The following is a 13,722-nucleotide window of genomic DNA, read 5'->3' as shown; positions in this document are numbered from 1 at the left end:
ACTTGTTACACTATTTAAACTGCCTCTGTAAAGGACTCCTGAAAAAATTCACATTTCAATGTATTTTTAAAGGATGCCAGTATTTCTCTGAGGCTGGAAATATGTTGGAATGGCAGTGTGCTCATTCCACAAAGGAGAGCAAGCAAGTCAGCTCGTAATAAATTGTGTAGTGTTATAGTTAGATAATAGAGATACTACAGTACATGCTTTTGTTTTAAAAAGTTTTGAATTTCTAGATAGCTATGTAATGCCCAAAAGTTACTTATGTTTTAATCACAATACAGAACAGTCTGTCTATTTACCTTAATTATTCATGTTGAGGTTTTCAAGGTTCTTTGTCTTCGTGTTCCCATCCTATGAACTCATCAAGCATCAAAGTTTGGAGTTTTTTTAGCTTGTGTTCTGAATATATTATAGTTGGCATCACACCATAAAACACTTTGGCAGCCAAACAAATAGCTTTACATGAAACCCGACATAATCACGGGTTATTGAAATATGCTTCCTGTACATGCCTGGAATTCCCCTAATTAGCAGAGTATTTTCTAATCTGTCCAAAAAGTATCACACCAAAACCAGCATGCATTTTCCCTCCTGTCCACCCAGGGAAGTAAACAATATCGCTACATCAGTTTTGGACAGCCACTTATAACATGAAGGGAAATGAAGCACTTAAAACCCCTGAATGTATGATTTTTGTCCTATTGACGTCATATGTACATTCCATAGCAAAAAAAAAGTTTTTCACTATGTAACCAGGGCAACCCAAAGCAATTACACTTGATAAAACTCTCTATATAGCCATCCTTGAATTTTTATGCAGCTGCTTTGCAAGCCAAAACTACAGTTCCCAGAATGCAGCTTTCTAGCTCACTCCAGCAGATGTTTCCTATTTTTGTTTTTATTTGTTTAAGATGAATCGTGTTTTGAGAAATGCAGACCAGTACAATTTGCATCTACTTTGTGAGACAAAAGTAGTTTTAAGACCAGTTAAACCCTAAAATCAAGGCAGCTTATAAACGCAGCCCTCCACTGGCAAATGTGCAAGAAATTCCCATGTGAAATTAATTAATTTGGTTATCAATGAAAATTTCTATCCAGACATGCCTCCATTATTGACACTGTAGAAGATTTCAACTATATAATGATTATTATGTACTTCATTACCCACTATGGACCTAAATTCCCAGGCAAAAGATATAGCTCCAGCTTAAAAGCTTTCTGTGGTTTTCAGCAAAGAAACTGGAAGAAAAAAAAAAAAAAAAAAAAAAAAAAACACACAACCACATGCCCTTGGTGACCAATCATGCAGAATAAACAGCAGATACTGATAAACTCTGATTTCAAGGTAAGTGTGACCCATAGGCTGGAATGTATTCAAATAAATCTTTCTGTATAATGCAAAAAATGTTGAAGGTCAAAACTATATGCAGATAATTTGCAAACAGCAAAAGGGACTGAAGCATACAATAAGGTGTTCATTACAACTAAACCACCTCCTTTATTTATAAGATACAGATCTTTTAATAAAACACTTCATAAGTCTTCAGAAGAGAGAAATGGTTTGTGAAAATGAAGAAAAAAATAACATCTACTATTGTAAACAGTATGAAAATTTGAGAATATAAGACACTGTGGAAAAACAGATTCACCTTCCTACATCAATTTCCATATTTTGAAACTGTGGATTAGTTTCTGAACATGTTGAGTATTAGCTTAGATGATGCATAATCCAGCTGATTTTAGCATTGATTTATGGCCTCAATTATTGATTTTTACATCAATCAAGAAATTAATATTTCAGTCTAAACACCCTTTCACATTTTCCACAATATAACTTGTCACCGTTAATCTCCAGCACTGATGTTAAACATCTCCTTGCTATCAAACTGTAAGTACAACATGGACTATATTTTCTGTGCTGCTGGAAAGAATGATTGAAGACCGAATTGATTGAAAAATCTTGATTTATCTTGTCTACAATTTTCAGTAGAGTGCAGTGATTTATATACCAGAGAAGGTTCTTTGATTAGCTTGCCATAGTCTAGAAAGGCTAAACATTATGGGCATTAAAATTTCAACACAAACAATATCTCTGCAGTAAGCACAATAGTGACATCTTGTGCCTATCAATACAAGTATTAACTGAAGTTCTGACACTTCTCTGTAGAGATTTACCTCTAGAGCTTTGAGGTTTGAGGAATCAATATATAACCTACTTTGATGCAATCCTCACACCAAACTACATTAAAGTAACATTAGGACTTGCTTTAAGCTGACAAAACCCAGGAAATGGAGAGTTACAGGCTAGAACTTTAACCAATCCTTATGTAATTTCAGATTCTGTAAGCAATGTGTGATTTTGTGCCACAGCAGCCAGCTAGAACAAGATTTCAGCAAATGCCCCCGTTTTGTAGGCTTTACCTATATTAAATACCAGGTCCAATGGTTTTAAATAAACTTTAACACTCTTCCAGAAAGTATGAATAAAAGAGATCTGTAATGTCCTCTTGAAGAACAAAAGACACTTACCAGAGCAGGGACCTCCAGGTTTGTTTCTGCCTACTTCCCATACACAAGGCTTTGCAGAGCTGCTGTTTGGACCCTTTGCTTTCCTTCTGCTGTGGGTACAACCATTCCTCTATAGCCCAGCCCAGGAAGGACTCTGGATAAGGTGCCTGGGGCTCAAATTTCCTTGCAGCCACCAAGGGATGATGCAGTCATGTAAGTGTCCACATAAATACAAACACACCCTGTGAAGTAATCACAGTACATTAAAATTTTGTTCTTAAAGAATATTACATTACACATTCAAGGAATGTCAGTTTTAGCAGACATATATTAACTCCATTTATTTGAAATCTAAAGTGGTTCATTTTGTACAAAACCTTTTTAATACAAGCTCCACCATATCCACTGAATTGGGCAAAAGCCTCCAATATTCTCCATGCTGCAGGCTTCTCTTGTGGCCTAAGTGATCCAAACAATGTATGTCCATGACAGGTTATGAATAAGAAGGGTCTTAGGGGGACCAGGAGACCCAGACTACTTCCTTGGCACATTGCAAAAAGTATCTGTGCCTAGAAACATCCAATTTCCCTTGAGAGGCAGACACTTATCTGTGGGCTGTTCATATACAATGCACCCCACCCAGAGATACCTTAAACCCTACACATCAGGTGTGTATATTTTCCCCCTGTAATCCACAAAGAACCTATTCTCTCTTGTCTTTAGGATTGCTCATAACCTTCTATTTTCAGATATACCCACGGCTTAGATATTAACAGCAAAACATACCATGACGTAAAAAACACATCAACAGAATATCATTGATAGAGGTACCACTGTTTCTCCAAAGCATCAGGATTCTTTTCAAGCAGGACTCCCTGCTCATCCCTGAAGGACATTCCAGGCAGAATTTAGAAGCTATTGAGCAGAATAATAATATATTGCACCTTAGCACAGGGAAATGAAGACATATATCATAGAAAAAAAAAAAAAAAGAAAAGAAAAGGAAAAAAAAGAAAAGAAAAGAAAAGAAAAAAAAAAAAAAAAGGACTGCAGGACTCAGTAAGGTCTGACACAATTAACACAGCTGAATTCAGCCAGAAGATCTGGCTTTGTTTGTTTTGAAAATGTGTATTGTGTCATTTGTGTTTTTAACAGGTTAGGACTACCAGCGGAGAACTGTTAGCAGGCACCCAAGGGCACCCTAAAACTATTTAAGAACACTGACTGCAAGTTGAGGTAACTTGGACAGAACAACACAAAGATGTCCTTATCTTCTGGCCTCAGAAACAACAGAAAAAGCTTCTGCCACCACCACAGAAACAATGAAGAAAGCCAATTTGCAAGGCCAAACAGATCCCGTAAGTGCTACCTACAGCATCCCTCCTCTCCCCACCACCCCCAACCCAAAAAAAAAAAAAAAAAAAAAAAAGAAACCTTCACGAGACAAAGTGTTGCTTGCCAAATCCTCAGTTTTCACACTTTTTCTACTTAGATACTGAGGAAGCCAGATGACTTCTATGTGATTTGGTGAGGTTACAGCCCATAATGGTAAAGCTGCAAACCAGTCATGACAGTAGATGTTCACATAGCCAAAAGTTTCACTACTGCATGCAGTAAGTGTATGCATCCTCACCAAATAAACCTCATTTTTAAAGAGCTTCCACTCCCAAGTTTTTTCTACAAGAGAGATGACTTAGATAATGTTACTAAGATTGACATATAACAATTACATAGACTGAAACAAGATTAAGAACATTTCTGAAGAGTACATGTTCAGATTTTTCTTCTTCTTACATTACTGTGTACTTTCTACATTTGTACCTCACCTGCTCTAACATTTGAAGAAGATAAATGAGATAATGGATGTATTTGGCCCAGGATTCATCTGCTTGCGTAACTCAGACCTAATTGCAGGTCTGCACTGCAGTCCTTAAACTCTTTTGTAGAGAGCATGCATAATCAGCAGACTTGGATGATTCTACTAATACCACAGTTCAATGCCTTGAGCAAACACACTATTATAATTTTGCACCAATTTGAAAATATCCATTTAAATGTTAAATGAAGAGGAACTAATCAATAAAAACATGCATACAGTCTCTGGGGAAGTACACTGGAAAAGACAACAATAATCTGCCATTAACATGCAAATAAAGACACAGCAGGAAACAATAGCAGTATTGACTTCACTGTCGTACTTTAGGAAGAATATTTTACTAAAATTTGGGCCAAATTCAACTCTGATTTAAATCATTGTAAACACAGACAAGCTCAACATGACACAGTGGGGAAAGGAACAGATCCTCTGAACACTGGAGGCATGCAGACAGCTACCGATGCTGATGATTGGCAAGACTGACCCTGTGCTGTATTTTGTGTGCAAATATTATTGTACAAATATTTTTAATTAGATAGCCTAAAGATCTTAGCATCTGAGACTACACACAAACTGAATATGGAGTGAAAGGAAGAAATCACATAATGCACAAGAAAATAGCATGAACTGGCCAAGAACATTTTTTTCCATTTAGCTAGTTCTTTTTTATGTTAACATAAACACTGTTATGCATCTATAGCCTTCCACTTAAGTCTAGTGAGCTAACTCATTGAAGATGCTCAGTAGAAACAGATATTAAATAAAGGATTAAGTCACAAGTACGGAGAATATAAGGCCATAATTCTCTATACCAGAGAAAATAAAACTTGTCTATCTGGGGAAATGGACTTGGCTGGCTTCAATGGAAACCAGAGAAACCACAGGAAAGAGCATTTAAATGGTAACATCATAGGTGTGAAAAATCCTGAATGCAAAGCCTGAATTTTTCTGAGGTAGAAAAGGAGAATACTGAAACCTGGAAAGAAAGGTAAGGAAGGCTTTTGCAGGGGGCTGCGACAGGTAAATGGGATGCACAGGAAGAAAGGAGTAAAGTTCATAATAACCAAGATACAAGCAAAAAGAGGATTTCTTTTCAGGTCTAGACTGCTGGATGATTTGACAACAGCTCATCCTTAAAACCCACAATCCATGCTAGAGGATAACACTTGGGCTCCCTGTTACACTATTCAGCTTTAACTAATCTTCTGCCAGGCTATTGCTATTGAAGTGAAAAAAATAGCTCATTCAAGAGTCAAAATCTACATCTGGAAATTCACTGTTAATCAATACTGGCTTGTCCGGTGAATACACAAATGCAGCAGCATGGAACAGTCAGATATTCCTGGAAAGTAAAGATTTTTGCATTCAGTAAGATGGAAATGTGTCTTCTAACTCAAAACGATGAGTATTTTTCCGCACTTTGGGGCCTCATCTTGCTGGCAATAGTACAACCTGTCTAGTGTACATCGTGCTGACATTGGAAAAGTGAAAAAAAAAAACGCAATGTACTTCTCTGTGTTATTCCAAAACTGCCAGTCACAGATTGACATCTGTAGGCTGTAGAGAGATTTCTCTTTGCTCCTCTTGCTGTGTTTTTATCTGCCTTGAGAACCTTTGCAATGCAAAGGAGGAAGCTACATTTCAGTCCTTAGGACTCCAGCTCTACAGAACTGGCAGAGGAAGGTAACATTTAAATGAATATTTGAAAAACAAAAGGAATTTCCTAGCAGTAGAGTCATGTTGGAACAACCTATTCACCTTGGATGTGGCTAGATAAGGCTGAAAGCTTATTCAGCTGAGATGCTCCACCTAGAGAGGAAAAAAAACTGGACTTCAATACAGAAAAAAAAAACCTTTTGTTACAATGGTATGAACTCAAGCATCATCCTGGCTTCTTTTCCCCTCTTGCAAGGTGGTGCATAAGTAGAAGTTAAATCAGCAGTTTGTTTGCCAAAGTTTCTTTGTCTTCCTTTTAGCAACAACTTATTTTCTTCAAGAGCCAACAGGTACCTTCAGGATTGTGCTGGAAATTGTTAAGGTCAAAACCCAGAGCTTCCTAACTAATCCACCCTGAATTGAAGATCTTGTCTAACTTTGGAAATATCTGGCTCTTTTCTCTGCAGCCAGGTAACTCTACTAGCAGGGCTGGACATTGTTTAGTCATCACTAACGAAAACAAACAAACAAACAAAAAAGGTAGGCCCCCACAGATGCTGTAAAACTCCTCATCTCTTTTCACATTTCTTTATAAAAGCCTGGCACAGACGCCCTTATCATGCCCTTAAAAAAAATAAATAAATAAATAAAAATCACTTGTTACACAGTATTTTAGCAATTGCCACCATAAATTATTATGTTTGATAAATCTTACTTTAGATGATCAGCCCATCTCCTACACCTGATCTCAGTGAAACCTTTAAATTTAGCTTGAGAATAAAATATTGAATACCGTTCCTATTTATACATTTCTGTGACCACAGTAAAAAAAAAAAAATACCTGATGAATCAGACAAAAGGAGCACTGGCATTGGCCCACGCTCTGATCTCACTCAAGCCAGCCTGCTGCCTGATTAATGAGTTGTGATATCATAGTCTGTGAGGAGGCATACATAAGTGGCAAGAAGAATAATAGCACTAGACAGTGTCAGGCTGGCTCTGTCTAAATCTGGGAAAAGGGAAAAAAAATGGTTACGGTACAGGTTCTGATAAAGGAAGAAGAAAATCCTTCGTATGTCAAGCTGGATTTTTGGAGGGCTTTTTCTTCCAATAAATATATGTTATAAAACTAGCCCTTTCCCCAAACTGCTGAAGATTTTTATATAAGTGCTTTAAACCATTAGTAGTTACTGGAAAAACAAAGGGTATATTTAACCTGAAGAAGTCATTGTAGCTGACACCTTTTAAGATTGCTCTGTGTTTTGCTTACAAACTGGCAAAAGGAATATCTACATTTTCTTAGAGAAAGATGTTTCTCAGAGCTCTTTGAAAACAAAAACCAGTCTGTCAGGGGAGAAGGATATTTCAAGGTCAGAGCTGGTTAGAGACTCATTTCTGTCTTTTATGATGAATTTCTTAATCATTTTCAAATATGGTATTTGATACATATTGTTAGTGTTTTCACCTAGCCCTACCTGCCTTTGAGTTTGTAAGAGACTATGAAGAGAAAAGTATTTTCTAATTAAATTACTGGACTGGGACTCAGGACTGTATCTCTCCCTGGTTCTTACACAGATTTCCTAAATTACTTCAGAGAAAATTTTCCCCCACATCCAAAAATTCCAGCTGCAAAACACGGACAATAAAATAAAAGACTTTTGTTCTATGTTCATTAAAATATATATGAGGTGTGAAGACATTTGATCTTGTTTATATGATAGTTTAAAGTGCCCTAGGGCACTAGTGTGCCCTAGTATTAAGCTTTCTCAATAAGAGCTCACTGGTCATGAGCTCCTGGCCAGACCAGCTCCCTAAGTCTTAGAGAGGGAGCAGGTGTCCCCTTGACTGTAAGTGGCAAGAAAAGACACGTGAAAAGTTTGTGGAAACTGTCCTGAGGATAGAAATATCCCTAGGTCTCACTGACTGCTGCTGTCTCTGCTTCAGCCACTTGGGAAATGAAGCAATCATACATTAACTATAGCTTGAAGAAAAGGGGTGTTTGGAGGCTGGATTAAGGGAAGCAGTCCCCTGGGCATCTATCTACCTATCTCACTAAACTAGAGCTGGGAATAGACATGCTGGTAGGGTTGCATACACATCTCCTTGGTATCGGGCCTGGGGTGGCAGTCGGGAGCAGATGGCTAAGGACTGGGCTGGTACATGACAATCCCTCTCCAAACGTGTGCTCTCAAACACCAGACAACCCGTGGCTTAGGGGTTTCCTCCAGATGTTTGGGGCCCAACAGGCTTTTCCCATGGTTATTTTCATGATTTCTCACCAGAACGGAACAAGTTCTGCTAGAAGGATTAAGGCTGGAGAAGATCTTTTTGTGTGGCAAGGGAGAGCAATGGTGTTCTTATCTCAGGTTTTTTTCTTTGGATTTTCTTACAACTTTGTGAAAGGTAGTCATCTAGAATAAGTTACAGAGACAAAGGACCTCCCTGGACCCCTCTTGAAACCCTTTACAGAAAAATGTTGTGCTTGGTAATGTTGTAAGGAAATCCTTAAAAACTTCCATACGTTACCCAGCAATGTTGGTGAAAAAAGGCATTGTCTTCCATGGAAATAGAGTAAGATCAAAACAAACCCAACAACAACAACAACAAAATATAGAATGAGTACTATCATTTTCCTGCATTTTAGAAAAGTTATGGACTTGAACTCCATGTGCAAATTAATATAAACACACACTTTGTTTAAGTCTACCAGATGGTAATATCTTTCCTTAAAACTAACCGGCTTCCAGGGATTGATTTTTACCATAGAGATTCCAGTTTATAGCACCATTTTTCTAAGTGATTCTCTACACTAGAGTATAATTTAGATGATGGATCCCTCTCAATTACTGTCCATTAGAAGACAGGAAAACATTAAGTTCAAGTGAGGATTATGAGAATTATGGGTTACCCTTTAAGTGAAGAGATTGTAAGTGAAAATTAATTTTTAACATGTTCATTTCTGATGGTGTGGAGCGTGATTTTGAGGGGAAAAAAAAATAAAATAAAAATAATAAAAAATAAAAGCATCTTCAACTAAAGGAAAAAAAAAAGAAAGAAAGAAACAGTATAACAAAGTAAAACCATCTAAGTGAAAAGGCCCTGTACAATAAAAATTGCAAAGTATTTCACATGACCTCCTTACCTGATTTTCAAGGTAGAGAATCTGGTATGTGGTATGGATGTTGTGAGCATGTAGATGTCCAAGGGCAGTGAGACAGCACCAGTGTTGTCCAGCGCCAGGGTAGCACCTTCAAGAAACACTGGTGTTGAATGTACACATTTTTGTATAAGCCAAAGTAGAAGCTGAAAGATTGTACCTGCATACATTACAGAGATGTACATTACATTACAAAATTTGAACCAACTCACTAAATTTTAGACTAAATTTTTCCCTTTGCAAATTCCATATTTTCTCACACAGAGATGCCTAGTATTTGCAGTTCTTCATTTTAATTACTTGTTTATCTAATTTGCTCAGGAAGTTCAGGAAAAAAATGCAATCCCTCTCCTTAATATCCCTCTAATCCCTCTCCTTAAATAATCTTGACAGTCAAATTAATTTGAAGACAGACCATGACCATCTTGGGTTTGAAAGGCTTTTTCCAATCTACTATTTCAAAATTGGTTAAAATGAACTTCAGGATTCTTTCTGACTGATTTTTTTTTTTTTTTTGACTTAATAAGAAACATCATTTGTTTACCTCTTGAAAATGACTAGAAAGTCTTTCTCCCTCTGTACAGACCCATGTGGAAACAGGAGAAGATGAACATTTTGTGTGACACAAAGAACAATTGCTCTGCAGCTGCTGCCATGACCCTCAGGCTACACTAGAGTCATGGCCCACTTCCTTTCCCCTATAGGAATCTTTTGGTTAATGTATCCATTTAGTTTACAGCCCAAGTATAAATCCTATTTTATGCCAACTTGCTGAGAATTTCATTGTTGATTGCTATCTATCTCTGCAGCCTGCACATCCCCATACAATAAAACATCTGCATTTAAGCTTTTTCTGACACTACAAGAAATTCTAAGAATATCTCTTGCAAAGTCTTCATCCTAGTAATGTGATTGATACAATTAATAGGGCCAGGAAGTCCTGTAGGTCCATTTCTTTGCTCAGTGTATCTGTCTGGAAGAACTGAATTTGTTCACCTATGTAATAGCTTTTTTAATGTTCAATAGTTAACATTCTACAGCTTTCAGAACAGATAACTAACACAAAACAGTCCTAGGAATAAAATGAACAAACAAAAGATTATTTTATAGCCCATGCATGCTCAATATTGTCCATGATTCACACCTTCTGGGCAAAGCCCTTCACCAAGAGGAGATAAACTCCTCACAGCACATTTATGGAAATGACAGAGCTCTCATCACTTAGTACTGAATATGAAGGAATGTTACAGAGAAGGGAGAAGTCCTGATGCCAGGCGAAATATTGGCCTCTCCAAAGTCAAAAGTTGTTTTGGTTTTGACTTACATAGAAAGAGGAATTAGATTAATTTCTTGATTTTTTTTTTCTTTTTTTTTTATTTTTCCTTTTGACTTGTGAAACTGGGACTCATCTACTCCTCCTCCTTTTGGCCATACTCCAGCACATACACATGCAACTGGGATTGACGACAATAAAATATGCTTGTATTGAAAATTTGCCTATTATTAATAAAGTTGACAACTCATTATTCTTTCAATATGATGTTAACGTCAGAATAAAGCTAGCCTTTTATTGATATGGGTCTTTTGTTTGTTTACTTCAGAGTTCTGTTGTTCTTGCCAATGGTTTAAATCTATAAGAAAATGAGATCATCACAAACACTGCTGCAATGACACTAGTTCAACCCCTGTCTATTCCAGCCAGTGACAGTTCTTCCATTCTGAACTGGAGTGGGATCAACCCCACTGTAAATCACTGGAAACTTCAACTTTGTGTTGTTATTTCACAACATCAGATTAGGACTCCTCCACAACTACACAATCCACTAAGGATTTGCTATATGCATATGCTATTCTAGATGCAGATTTCTTTAATGTCTTTCTGCAAAAGGTAGCAAATGCAAATTCCGTAACGATGCTGCACAGTGCTCCAAGGTTGGGCAATGTGTGGCTACAAAGCAGTCCCTTCCCCTCTGCCTGCATCCCAACGCTCATTAAATATATATTTAGAGAGTAGTGGTAGAGCATTGAGACCAAGAATGCACTGGGATGGAGATGGCAAAACAAACAACACCCAAATATACTTCAGTAATTGATCATGAAACAATGACCTTCTATCAAATTAAAACTGGAACATTAATTTCTCTGATCTTGTGGCTTGAAGTAGTTTCTCAAATCTGAGGTCTGGATGATTTTTTTTAGAGTGACCTCAGTTCACCAAATCCCTATGCCTACAAGAAACTTCTGTCTATTTCATGTTCTTTGACTTTAAGACTGTCCAAGACCAATGTCATGAAAATTTGAATCATGGAACTTACTTTTACTCTGCAGCAGAAAGAAGATGTAAACATAATAAGACCTCAGTTTAAAAAATAAAGAGGCAAGAGATTCTAAAACAGTGAACAGCTGAGTAGAGCTGGTGCTTCTCTGGAACACAGGAAACCTAACCTGACACCAAACTGTGTGGTGCTGTCGACACGCTGGAGGCAAGGAATGGATACGGAGGGACCTGGACAGATTTGGTAGGTGGATCTCTGTAAACGTTATGAGGGTCGGCAAGGCTAAGAGCAAGGTCCTGTGTCTGGGCTGGGACAATCCCAAACACAAATAGAGGCTGGGCGGGGAATGGATTGAGAGCACTGAGGAGAAAGATCTGGGGGTGGTAGTGCATGAGAAGCTCAACATGAGCCAGCAATGTGTGTTCACAGACCAGAAAGTCAACCTTATCCTTGGCTGTATCAAAAGCAATGTGGCCAGAAGGATAAGTGAGGTGATTCTCCTCCTCTGCTCTGCTCTCATGAAACCCTACCTGGAGCCCTGTACTCAGCACTGGGCCACCAGCACAAAAAGGACATGGTCATATTAGAGCAGGTCCAGAGGATGACCAGAGAGGCTGGAGTACCTCTCCTGCAAAGTCAGGCTGAGCTGGCTGGGGTTGTCCAGTCTGGAGAAGAGAAGGCTTTGGAAGTAACTTATGGTGGCTTTCCAGTAACAAAAGGGGGCCTACAGGAAAGGTGTGGAGGGACTCTGTCAGGAAGTGTAGTGACAGGACAAGGGGGAATGGCTTTAAACTTTAAAAAAAAAAAAAAAAAAAAAAGTATATTTAGATTAGACATTGGGAAGAATTCTTTCTTAAGAGGATGGTGAGGCCTGGCCCGGGCTGCCCAGAGAGACCGGGCTGCCCAGGCAGACCTGTGGCTGCCTTGTCCCTTACAGTGCCCAAGGCCAAGCTGGATGGGGCTGGGGGCAATCTGGGCTGGTGGGAGGGGGCCCTGCCCATGGCAGGGATTGGAACCAGATGATCTTAAGGTCTATTCTAATCCAAACCATTCTGTGATTCTATGATTCTACCCTCAAGGATACACTCAGCATTTATCCAGGCAGGTTTTCCTGTCCGTATCCTTTTTGTATTTTCAGATAAATCTGAAGAGCAAGCTGCAGTTCCCCTTCTTTATGATAAAGCTGACACTAGTTGCTATACAAAACCCTTGTCTTTGAGTTTAAAAAAAAAAAAAAAATGAGAGAGAGAAGAAAATTCCCAGGCTGTATCTGAAATGAAGCAAACCCATACATCATAGATTGGGCCTCTAAAATTGATACTCACTTCTCCTTATTCCTGAAACCTAAGAATTCCTTCCTTCCACCAAATTGCAGGAAACATCTCGTCTCAATAATGCCACTCTTTCTTAGAATCTTTTAAATATGTATTTTTCATTAAAATTCTAATTCTTGATAAACTGAAAGCAAGATCTGGTGACAAAGAGGTTATAATTAATCTAGCAAGAGCAGTCAGAGAAATCCATGTAATTGAAGGAGAATGTATGAATGAGGAGACTAATGCTACAGAACTTCCAAAGTCTTTTCTGTGGAATTAATACTACAGAGACCCATAAAAGATTAATCAAGATAAGCAATCAATAACTTCTCAAGTGCTAATAAGCACTGCCATGTTCCATGATATGTTGAGCAGTTTATCATGTTTAACCATATGAAGATTTATAGAAAATCCATTGTTAAAACCAAAGGATGAGGTAATGCACCACTTAGTAAATGAAGTGCAATTAAAATTTATGCTTGATATTACACATTCAAAAGATCTGTAAAAATCATTTTGATTTCCTCTTTTTAAAGAAAAGAAATTAAGGTACTAGTTGCACTGTTCAGTCAGTAGTCCTGGGAGAACAATGAAGACAGCAATGGTATTCTTCAAGTTAGTAATTCTTTCAAGTGAAAGGTGATGATATACCTTTAAAAATTGTTAAGCTTTCTTCTCACTTCATTTTAGTCAGTGATCAAACTTTGCTTGAAATTTTTGAAAGTTAAATAGAATACCTATTAGGAACATGGAGGTCTCTGCTATCCATCAATCTGATAGATTTGCAGGTCAGATGAGCGAATGACTTAATGGCTAATTAATAGTCCATAAACTACAGGTCTTGACCTTAGGGTCACTGTGACAGAACTCCACACTACAGCATATAATTAATTAAAACCATCAAATTATGTATTTAGTAAATCAATTCTT

This window comes from Anas platyrhynchos, chromosome 2, assembly GCF_047663525.1.
Source record: "Anas platyrhynchos isolate ZD024472 breed Pekin duck chromosome 2, IASCAAS_PekinDuck_T2T, whole genome shotgun sequence".
NCBI classification, from domain to species: Eukaryota; Metazoa; Chordata; class Aves; order Anseriformes; family Anatidae; genus Anas; species Anas platyrhynchos.
This window is presented reverse-complemented; position numbering follows the sequence as displayed.